At 35.5% G+C, this 11856-nt stretch overlaps 1 long non-coding RNA gene across 1 annotated transcript; it reads right to left on the bottom strand.

Annotated features, from left to right (window-relative positions):
- Positions 1 to 1118: 1118 nt before the first annotated feature.
- Positions 1119 to 9061, bottom strand: LOC131382895 (uncharacterized). Its single transcript, XR_009212531.1, has 3 exons — positions 8966 to 9061; positions 2311 to 2393; positions 1119 to 1190 (listed from the first exon to the last, which is right to left on the bottom strand). It is a non-coding gene; the product is annotated as an uncharacterized LOC131382895 (long non-coding RNA).
- Between the last annotated feature and the right edge of the window lie 2795 nt (positions 9062 to 11856).

Raw genomic sequence — 11856 nt, 5'->3', positions numbered from 1 at the left:
TAGCCATAGTAAGAGCTCTCAGTTTTTCAGTTTCTCTTATGGCCAAAATTGAAAGGAAGATTAAAAATAGTGTTACATTTATATCTGTAAGCTTTTTTTCAATGAAATTAGAGAAGTAAAAATTAGTGGTAGAGTTCACAGATATAAATACTCGAACACATTTAAAGTTATGGTTGAGGGATAAGTTACTTTACAATAACATATTGGACATACAACAGTGAATAAAATACTCTCTTATTTTTCACTAGAATCATGAGTTTACATAGCAAGTATTTTTAACATTTTGTGATGTTTAGAAATATTGTCATTGTTTCTCAAGTTTAAAAGAATTTATGATATTAAAATAAAAGTAAAAACACTGACTATAGTAAATACAGCACAGTGATAGATATGTTAGTAAGTTATATGCTTTTCTTAAACTAGCATTAACTTTAGTTATATGTTGAAATGAAACTAAATGGCAATGGTTGCAATTTTTTATGATTTGTGCTCCGGGTACCTCCAGGAAGAGTCATTTCTTATTAACTAACAGCTAGATATTGCTCAAGTTATGGCCGTTTACTAATGAAGCAAAGTTATTTTGCTGCAACTGACTTTTATTGAAGAAAAGTCTCAGGGTCATATCTGCTATGGGTTAAAACTGACAGAGAGTAGTTTAAATTCATTCAGCAGTTCAGCAGAGATGACGATGGTCAGGAAGGTGGTAGTTATAATTTATTTGTACTCTGAAAATGTTCTGACCTTATTTGCTTTCCAAGCTGTGAATGGAAGATTTCTAAATGGCTCAACATTCCGAATGTGTGCTGGCAAATAAAATCCCATAACACAAGAGGAATAATGTGGCAGGGGAAGTTTAAAGCCAATGTCCACAGCAGGAACTCTCTACAAGAAGTTGCATATTTCATATTCATATTTAAATTTGTTTCCTCCCTGCCCTCCCTCCTTCCTTCTTCCTTCCTCCTTTCTTTTCCCTCTTTATTTGGTCTTTCTGGCAACAAACTTAGTCTTAGAAATGATTTATTTTTGTAAACAGTATACAAGAATGATTTCCACTTTAAATCCGCATTTCCAAAATAAGAGGCACAAAAGAATGGGCTCTAGACAGAATGTGAAAAAGAACTTACATTTTATTTTTCATTTAGTCAGTCAACTTTACTTCCATTTTCTTGTACATTAAATCTCATGGCCATCTATAAACAAAATAGTAAAATAAGTAAAGTTTGCTTTATTTCTCCCTGCCTTTTAGCTCTTTTTCACAATTTTTTAGCTCCCTTCTCTGATACTAAGTACCTAAGGACACTTTCCTGCCTCTCCTTATTTCAGTATTTAAAATAAAGCTTTCCTCTGTAGAATATGATTCTATGGCACTCTCACATGAGAAAATTGAAAGCTTACCTGTTGATGGGGCATATAGCTTTAAGAATACTGTCGCTTGCATGATTACATGGCATGTTCTGTAGTAAAGGCATTGTTATCTGCATTACATAGAGAAATATGGTTTCGAAAGGTTAAGTGACATAACCAATGCCAATCAGTTAGTAAATGACCAAAAACTCAGGTCTTCTGACTCATTCTTCAACGTTCTCTCAATGGCATTTCTTTGGAAAGAAACTGGTTAGTTAATTCACATGTGATGTTTATGTATGATAGAACTTCCTTTACCATTTATCCCAGAGTATATTACACTGGGGACAATTTCTAAACCAAATCAAGTTTATGAACTGGTAGAAGACTATTACATAGTAGAGTTTTAATTGCTAGCAAGAGAGTACTGGGAGGAGAAATATTGTCACAAGGGTCATCTTAGTATTCTTCTGGTCACCAGACACTATCTACTAACTTTACCTGCACATAAAACAGATCTTTGCAAATCTGATAATTTGCTACCCATTTATTAAATGGAAAACTATATCATTATTTTTTGTCGCTCAAATATTGGCAACAGACATAAACAAGAAAACTCTTTATGCATAGCACAACTATTTAGAGCACAGGCTTTGAAATCAGACAGAATTGGGTTGAAGTTCTGACCCTATATCTTATTAGTTTTATGACTGAGGTTTGGTTAATTAATCTCTCACTGTTCTTATTTGCCTCAATGGGAAATAGGAATGACCAAGTCTAATACTAAGCTGTATGCCCCGTATGGCTGTATTGGTTGCTAAATCCTCAAATATTTAAAAGGCATAATGACACTTAAAAAGTTGTACCACTTTTCAGATGACTACTGTGTTAATCTCTTCTCACATTACTATAAGGAAATACCCAAGACTGGGTAATTTATTTAAAAGAGAGGTTTAATTGACTCACAGTTCTGCATGGCTGGGGAGGGCTCTGGAAACTCACGATCATGTTGGAAGATACCTCTTCACAGTGTGAGAGAGAATGAGTGCCTAGCAAGAGCAAAGGGGGAACTCCCTTATAAAACTATCAAATGTAGTGAGAACTCACTCACTATCTTGAGAGCACCATGGGGGAAACTGCCCCCATGATGCAGTTATCTCTACCTGGTCCTGCCCTTGACATCAGGGGATTATTACAATTCAAGGTGAGATTTGGGTGGGGACACAGAGTCAAACCATATCAACTACTTTATCTCAGCATAATCATTTTTCTGTCCCACAATTTACTAAATGAAGACTCTCTATGAAGAAAAATGTTAACACTTCAGTTTCGGGCAAAGAGATAGAAGTTTACCAATTTATTCAAGACCTCAGCTTTTGGTCAGAGATTATCATACAAAACAATTTTCAGTTATACACTGTGTTAGTATGCTTGCTTTGTATTCTTATACCAGGTGAGAGATATGAAGAAGTAGGTACTTTTATGACATTTCAATCTGTTGTGAGCATGGCCTAGTTTCATGCATTTCCAAGTGATCTCAGGTTTAGTCTCTTTACATGTGTGTTACAGGTATTTTCCCTTTGTATTATAACCATTTTTAAGCGCAATCTGAGTGCAAAATAATCATGTATCTCCCAAAATGTTTGAAAGTCAATCATTTGGATTTTCCTTTCTTTATTTCCTTCCCCAGTATGAGTCTTTAGTACTTTTATCCACCTACCTCCACCTGCTATTGAGACTTCTCTTCTTCCTTTGGTCAATATGATAAGCTTACATGATATTGGCTTGTTTTTGATTGTTCATTTTTCTTCTGTCTTTGAAAATTATTTGTGTGTCTTTGGTCAGAGTAAAATGCATCATAATTTTTTCCCATTAAAATTAGTGGAAATTTAAAGAAGATTATTTAACAGCTGTGCAACTAATGACAGCTAATTGCACAAACACATTAAAATTATTTCATAAGGGATAGCAGTTGGTAAATAATTATTGCTCTGAATCCTCTAAGTGCCCCACCCCACAAACCTGGTCACCTGAGTGCTCCTCTAGAATGCCCTGCCCAGAATTTCCCCTACCTAGCAATGAAAAAGGCAGGACTAGACTCAGCAAGTGCCCTTCAGAACCCAGCCCCATCACGGCTGGCTTGCATTCTGAATAGTCCATGCTCTAGCTATGCATGATATTTACTGTTGTGAACATTTCTCCTAATGTCAATAATAATACAAAGGGTGGTTTGGGGAATAAAATTATGTAATGTGTGCAAAGAACTAGCATTGGATATCCATTGGATTGGATGAAGTCCAAAAGAAGTAACAATGCATAATTGAAATCAGAAATCTTTGTCATTTATTTTCTCAAATAAGTTTACTCTAACAAATACTGAGGTAGAAAACCTCTTTTTGCATAAATACATGTGTATGTAATTAACATTTAACTTTATAATCAATGTAAGATTGCAACTTTATTGATAACATTTTCATGAAATTGGTATATGACTCAAACTTACATACTACTTACCTTGGATGATTTAATTAATTTTGTAGAAGGTTTAGATTCAGAGGACATGCAGGTTTGTTACTTGAATATATTGCATCATGCTGAGGTTTGGGCTTCAATTGAAATTGTCACCCAAATAATGAACATAGTACCCAATAGGTAGTTTTCCAACCCTTGCCCCCTTCCTTCCTCCCCACTTTTGTAGTCTCCAGTGTCTATTGGTTCCCATCTTTATGTCCGTACCCAGTAGTTAGGTCCCACTTATAAGTGAGAACATGTGGTATTTGGTTTTCTGTTTCTGTGGTAATTTACTCAGGATAGTGGCCTGCAGCTACATCCGTGTTGCTGCAAAGGACATGATGTAATTTTTTATGGCTGTGTAGTATTCCATAATGTATATGTACTATATTTTTTTAATTCAATCCACTGCTATTGGCACTTAAGTTGACTCCATGTCTTTGCTGTTGTGAATAGTGCTGAGGTCAATAAGTGAGTACAGATGTCTTTTTGGTAGAATGATTTATTTTCCTTTGTGTATATACTAAGTAATCGGATAGCTGGGCTGAATGGTGATTCTATTTTTAATTCATTAAGAAAAGATGATTTAAGTTATATGTGATGCTTCTTATATTATTTCTATCAACAAATTCTCACAAAGCATGCCTAAGCTACTGAGGAAAGCTAAACCAATGAATCCTACCTCTTTATAGTTGCCTATATTCTGAGCTTCATTTACTTACTGCAGCTACTCATTTTAATAAGTATCCATTGAACAAAGTATATCTGCCAACCTCTACAGACTATGTTGGTGGCTAGGCATGCTTCTAGGCATCTCCTGCGTGTAGTTCCTGACTGCAAGCTGCCTGGATCTAGGATGGCTTTGGGTTGGTTGTTACTCAGGTTCTCTATGTTTCAATTTTCTCATCTGTGAAAAAGAGGATTAAATATAATCTATACCTGATAGCATTGTAGGGAGGACCTACTCAGTTAATACATTAAATTTTATTAGAATAATGCTTTGGCAAAGAGAAAATATTCTATTAAAATAAGCTATTTCTTAGAAAAATTATTGTCATTTTATAGCTCTTTGAGAAGTATTAAGTGGTTTCGCTTTGGACACTCAAGAGGATACCTGACTACCAGTGTTTGTAGTGCCCACATTTTTAATTTTCATAAAGGTGGATAAGTTGTGAATAAAAAAGGTTCAGCATATTTTAAATAATTTACTGTTGACTAGCATAATTTCATTGAAATAAATAGAAAACCATTATACAACTTCTTAATTAGGATTATCATATTCTGTGAATTAAAATAAAAATAATTGAGATAGGATTGGGAGTTATTGAAGATAGAATATATACCATTCTAGATTAATTTTCTTAATGTTATTAACCGAGTTTTCATTAGGAATGGAGTAAAAAACTCCAGTCTGTGAAATATTTGAAAGATCCCTGTGCAAAGAGATCTCTTCTTATGGCATTAACAGGCGCAATTATATGTGGCCTCTCAAAGAGGGAGAATCTGAGTTAGAGTGATAAACTGCATTGGAACTCTCCTTCTTACCATCCCCTACCCCCACCCCAAAGGAGACTCGGTTTGTCTCCCAGGCTGGAGTGCAATGGTGCGATCTCAGCTCACTGCAACCTCCACCTCGCGGGTTCAAGGGATTCTCAGCCTCTGGAGTAACTGGGATTACACGCGCGCGCCACCATGCCTGGCTGATTTTTTTCTTTGTATTTTTAGTAGAGATGGGGTTTCACCATGTTGGCCTGGCTGGACTCCAAGTCCTGACCTTGTGATCCGCCCGCCTTGGCCTTCCAGAGTGCTGGGATTACAGGCCTGAGCCACCGCGCCCGGCCGGAATTCTCCTTCTTTAAAAAGAACCAGGCTTCTTGAGTATGAGAAGGAATAGGCTCAGGAGAATTGGACAGTGGCACAAAATAGAGGAAAAAGATTGCCAGTTACAATGAAGAGTATGTGACATCAGAAAGTAGAAAAACATGTGATAAGTGACATGGAGGATGCCAGAAAAATGAAAACCATCATAGGAAGTGAAAATAAGAACTTTGTAAGAACTAGAACAAGAAGAAATGACAAAGAGGGAAAGGATGGAAGAGTGTAGAATCTGTGGAAACAGGAAGTACTGTAGTAAAAAGACATTGGTAAAGCACAGGGCTGAGCTTAAAGTATAAGTGAGAATTTTCAGACAGAAGAGATACACAAATCAAGGAATAAAACAAAGGAAAAAATCTAAGAAAACAAAAGATGATAAAGCAATGCTTTATTGAAGTCAACTATTAAAAGTCTGTCCATTTCTTTTTTCTTTCTTTTTTTATTTTTTATTTTTATTTTTTGAGACAGAGTCTTGCTCTGTCACCCAGGCTGGAGTGCAGTGGCGCAATCTTGGCTCACTGCAAGCTCCGCCTCCTGGGTTCACGCCATTCTCTTGCCTCAGCCTCCCGAGTAGTTTGGGCTACAAGCATACGCCACCACACCCGGCTAATTTCTTTTGTATTTTAGTAGAGACGGGGTTTCACGTGTTGCCCAAACTGGTTTGGAACTCCTGAGCTCAGGCAATCCGCCTGCCTCGGCCTCCCAAAGTGCTAGGATTACAGGCATGAGCCACCACGCCCGGCCAAGTCTGTCCATTTCTACCAAATCGTAGATTCCTTTAATATTTTAATAATTTCATTATTTGTTCTTTTAAAAGATGACATATATTAGCATTGTACACTAATTTTTCAGCTTGAGAAACATTCTTTCTAGGTTAATCAATTGTTTACTTGTTGAAACACTACACTATTAAACAAGCAATTATTCCATTATTTTAAACAAATATGTTAATCGCCTCCTAAGGTCACCTTTTCAGAGTATTACTAGGAGTGATTACAAGATTAAAGAATTGAAAAAAAAAGCCAAGAATATGCAAATGAAATTTACATTAATTACCTTGCAATGACAAGGATGAATGGTTTTATTTATAAATCAAAAGTGATTCCTGAGCTAGCAATCCACCATTGACACTTATTGTCATAGTATTTCTAAAGTGGCATTTAAAAAGATCATTGCTATCATGTGTGCATATTTTTTTAAGTATAGGCATATATTATTAACTCAGCCTTTGAAAATACACTTATATCAACTGATATACCCACAACACACATTTATTGAGTTCTTTCTGTTGTCTAGATATTAGTTGAGTCTTTAATACAAAGAAAATAAAACTAAGTCATTCATGCTAACAAGCTTCTGGTTTAATGAGACAGATATCTAAAACAACTCCAGTACAATATGTGTCTTTGCTATCACAGTTTGGTCAGTGTAGGACAAGTGAAGGTGAAGAGAAAGAAATAAGAAAGGCTTTTAAAGTAGGTGTTCTTTAAACAGGGCCTTAAGGTATACATATGGGAGGGCTAAATTATTCCTTATAAAAGAAGGAGAAAGTAGAGGTCATTACAGGCAGCAAACCCAGAACATTATACATGAAACAAATGGGTCAGCCAAACACAAGAGAATTTGTAAATTTCTAAGATCTCAAAGTTCTATTTTGCTTTCATTTTGGTTTATACCATTACCCAACAGGAAAAATTAAAGGACTAAGAACATGAAGTCACCAGCAACACAGTAACATAATTAATCCTGAAGCATAAAATAACGTTTTCTCTCTCTTAAATATTCACTGGTACCGTTGTATATTAAAAATGCAAAAGATGCTACATCTGACCAAGATCTATGTAAACTAAACTTAGGAAAAATAATAGATTTTATCATTATCTTAAATGAAAAGCTTTTAAAATTTTATGCTGAATTACATTTACTCCAATGGTCAGATTGACAACATGCACACATACACACACACACACACACACACACACACACACACACATCACTTCATACACAAAATTTGTCAGCCAAAAGGTAAACTTGAACCTCTCCAAAAATAGTTTTGTTTAACACAGAGCTATTGAGTATATGGTTTATGTGTGTTTCACTGGTAGGCGCTAAAGATAGGCATGAACTCAGATAAAATGCTGCTTCTTCCTATTCTACAAAGAAAACAGCCCATAGAAAGCTGTATTAGAAGATAATGCATATGTATAAGGGACATAATGATAATAATTAAGTTGGGAAAAGGGTAGCATTAGGGGATGTTTTCAGAAGCTGTGTTTGCATAGCAAACTTGTCATTTGTACTTATAATACATGCTTATTTTGGAGAAGGGAACTTTGGAGAGACTGGTGGGGATTTATTTATAGGGCTAATGTCACCCCTTGGTGACATCATTAACTATAATCAAAACACTTGCTTAGGAAAAAAAGTCAAAGAAAAACTTTCACTGGAACTTCATTCACCAAGCCTAAGACAAATCCAATTAAAAGGATCCCCTGGTGAAATGTTGGGTAGGCAAAACACAAACGCCTAATATAATTCTGCTAAAGAAGACTCCAGTTTGGACAGGGAAACATAAATGTGCAGCAAAATTATTATGAGAGACAATAATATGCAATTTATTGGGAATCCCTAGGAATAGAAAGGTGACTAGAAATAAATGAATGAAACACTGAAAGACTACTTATCTTTCTTTATCTAAGAATCATGTAGGAGATGCCTCACAGTTGAAGTCCTTGAGTATAGAGATTACAAATACAATTCACTGTTGGCAGTTCAAAAGTTTTATGCAAAATATGTGAGAAATACAAGCTACTCTAATAAACCAGACAGGGCCCTAGATGAGGAGTAAGATTGCGAGAAAGAACGCCAAAATGAGCTAAACGAACGTTGCAGACACCAAGTCATGTTGAACTGTTCATCCCAAAAGCGAACAGAATATTCCAACAAACTCTAGCATACTTATCAACTGTACACTATGGAGGAACAGAGCAACTGTCTTGAAATAAACATAAATTTTCTGTCCCCACTTTCAAGTATAGTAAAAGTTATTATGCTAATGTTTTAATGAATCTTAACAGTTTGGTGCAGACATACTTCAGTAGCTCCATAGCCTTTGCTTAATGATAGATCACAGTCCCTACCTAGCAAACAGACTTTTGCCTTAGATAATCTGAACAATAAATTTGTGCAATTTAGAGCTTGAAAGACTAGCAGAAACTAAGAAATTGCAATATACTTGTATATCTTATCTTGTGGCCTGGAGTTCATATTGCCTTTCTCTGCAGAAGGTAATATACTGATTAGCAATCCAGCAGAGTTCAACAGTTGTCCTGTTTAGTGGAGGGTAATTGCGTGGTTAACAGAAAATAGTTTTGTTGCTCGGAAACAAAGAATGTTATTACTACAAGTGAGGTTTTAACATACGGAAATAGTCCTCTAAGTTCCACAGTAAATTCTTATTAAATGATTGGATTTTTAAATTTGTTCTTGTTTTTCTTCTTAAAAGTAAAAGTAAATTTATCATGCGAGTTTCCTACCTGGGGCATAAATGTCATCTCTCTCTCTCTCTCTCTCTCTCGTGTAACAGAGATTAATGTCCATCATTTTTCCTTTTTGTGGGAATACTTATGGCAATACATGACATACTTTCTGAAAAAAAAAAAAAAAAAAAAAACTTCATTTTAAGGTTTAGTAGTACTTTTTGCTTTTAATTTTCCTTCTGAATGCTATTTGCCATTTAGCAAACACTTACCAAGCTGTGTTGTGTTACACGTACTGACCGGAGCATTGTAGGGGATACTCTAGCTTCTGCTTTTAGCTTAACTTGGGAGATAAGACTTGCTGTAGCAGAGATGCAGAGAAAGAGCCATGGCAGGAGGGAGAGATTACTTTCAGTTGAACAATCAGGAAAAACTTCAGGATGGATATTGCATTTGTGTGGGGGCTTAAAGAATGAATAGTTTGAGTATTTGGAAAGAAGAGGAATAAGAAGTAGGTACAATTACAGGTAGAAGGCACAATGTAAACAATGGCCCCGAAGCAGGAAACATAGTGTATGTTCTCAAATTGACAAGTTTTGATTGCCCGGCCAGCTTTTGACTCCTTCTTTGGACATACAGCCTGCCTGGAATCATTCTATTAGTTGCCCAGCTGCCAATCAGAGTCTGCCTTTTAAATCTTAGAACTAAGAAACAAAGTTCCAGCGGTAGGATGGTAGAGATCCTAGACATATCACCTGAAATCGGGACAGTGGAAGCTATATTTGATGCATTTGCTACTGAGAAGCAAAGAAAGCTTTGAGAAATTGCTTCAATCTTTGATGGTTTCCCAAGACTCATCTCCAGCTTTCATAGGATGTAACTGTTTAGTTCTATTTAAACATCTTGTGTCTTTTCAACAGACTTTCCTTTATTTTAATTAGCTTGCACAGGTTCTGCTCCTTGTATTCAACATCTTAACTAAAATATTAGAATGAAATGTTGAATATAGTTTGATTAGAACCAAGAGGACCTAAAGCAAATCAGTGGGAACTGTTTGTGAAGGTAAATGCATCTTAAATTATCGAATTCTCTGATTCCAATCAGTTTTTCTACTCTGGGAACAATAAAATAAAGTTTTTGAGCAAGATAGTGGTGAAATAATCAGAGCTATATTCTTGAAAAATTAACAACTTCAATATGCAGAGTAAATTAAGGGAAGAGGGTCAAATAGACTAGTAAACTAAATAGGAAGTCCTAGCCAACACAATCAAGCAAAAGAAAGAAATAAAACTCATCCAAATAGGAAAACAAGAACTCAAATTAATGATCTCTCTTGTCTGATGATATGGTTTTTTACCTAGAAAACTCCAAAGACACCACCAAAAGGCTCCTAAGATTTATTAATGACTTCAGCAATGTTTCAGGCTACAAATTCATCATACAAAAAACAGTAGCATTTCTACATAGCAAGAATATTCAAGCTAAGGGTAAAATCAAGAATTGCAATTCCATTTACAATACATACACACACACTGCCTAGGATACATATAACAAAGGAGGTAAAACACCTTTACAAGAAAAACTACATAACACTGCTGAAATCATAGATGACATAAACAAATGGAAAAATATTCCATGCTCATGGATTAGAACAATTAATATTAAAATGCCATACTGCCCAATGCCATGTACATATTCAACTATATAGCTATCAAACTACCAATATATTTTTTTAAAGAATTTGGAAACATTACTCTAAAATTCATGTGAGACCAAAAAAGATCCCAAATAGCCAAAGCAATCCTAAGCAAAATGAACAAAGCTGAGGGCATCATGTGATGCAACTTCAGACTTTACTATAAGGCTGTGGTAACCAAAACAGCAGAGTACTGGCACAAAAACAGACACATAGACCAATGGAACAGAATAGAGAATCCAGAAGTAAAGTCACACATTTACAGCCACCTGATCTTCAACAAAGTTGACAAAAACAAACAATGGCTAAAGGACTCCCTGTTTAATAGATGGTGCTGGGATAACTGGCTAGCCATATGTGAAGAATGAAACTGGGCCCCTACCTCTCACTGTATGCAAAAAGTAACTCAAGATGAATTAGAGATTTGAGTGTAAGACCTCAAACTATAAAAACCTTAGAAGAAAACTTAGGAAGCACCATTCTGGACATAGGCCTTAGCAAGGAAGTTATAAGTAATCCCTCAAAAGCAATTGCAACAGAAATGAAAATAGACAGTTGGGACCTGATTAAACTAAAGAGCTTCTGCACAGCAAAAGAAGCTATCAACAGAGTAAACAACCTACACAGTGGGAGAAAATATTCAAAAACTATGCATCCAACAAAGGTCTAATATCCAGAATCTATAAGGAACGTAAACAACTCAAATAGTAAAACAATAAATAATCCCATTAAAAAGTGGGCAAAGGACATGAACATACACTTTTCAAAAGACATACAAGCAGCCAACAAACATATGAAAAAATCTTCAACATCAGTAATTATCAGAGATATGCAAATTAAAACCACAATGAGATTTCATCTCATGTCAGCCAGAATGGCTGTTATTAAAAAGACAAAAAAAAAAAAGAAAAAGAAAAAAGGTTAGTGAGGCTGCAGAGAAAGGGGAATGCT

Source organism: Hylobates moloch, unplaced genomic scaffold (genome assembly GCF_009828535.3).
Source record: "Hylobates moloch isolate HMO894 unplaced genomic scaffold, HMol_V3 SCAFFOLD_1, whole genome shotgun sequence".
Taxonomy (NCBI): Eukaryota; Metazoa; Chordata; class Mammalia; order Primates; family Hylobatidae; genus Hylobates; species Hylobates moloch.
Note: the sequence above shows the minus strand (reverse complement) of the source record. Positions and strands in the feature narration are given on the sequence as shown.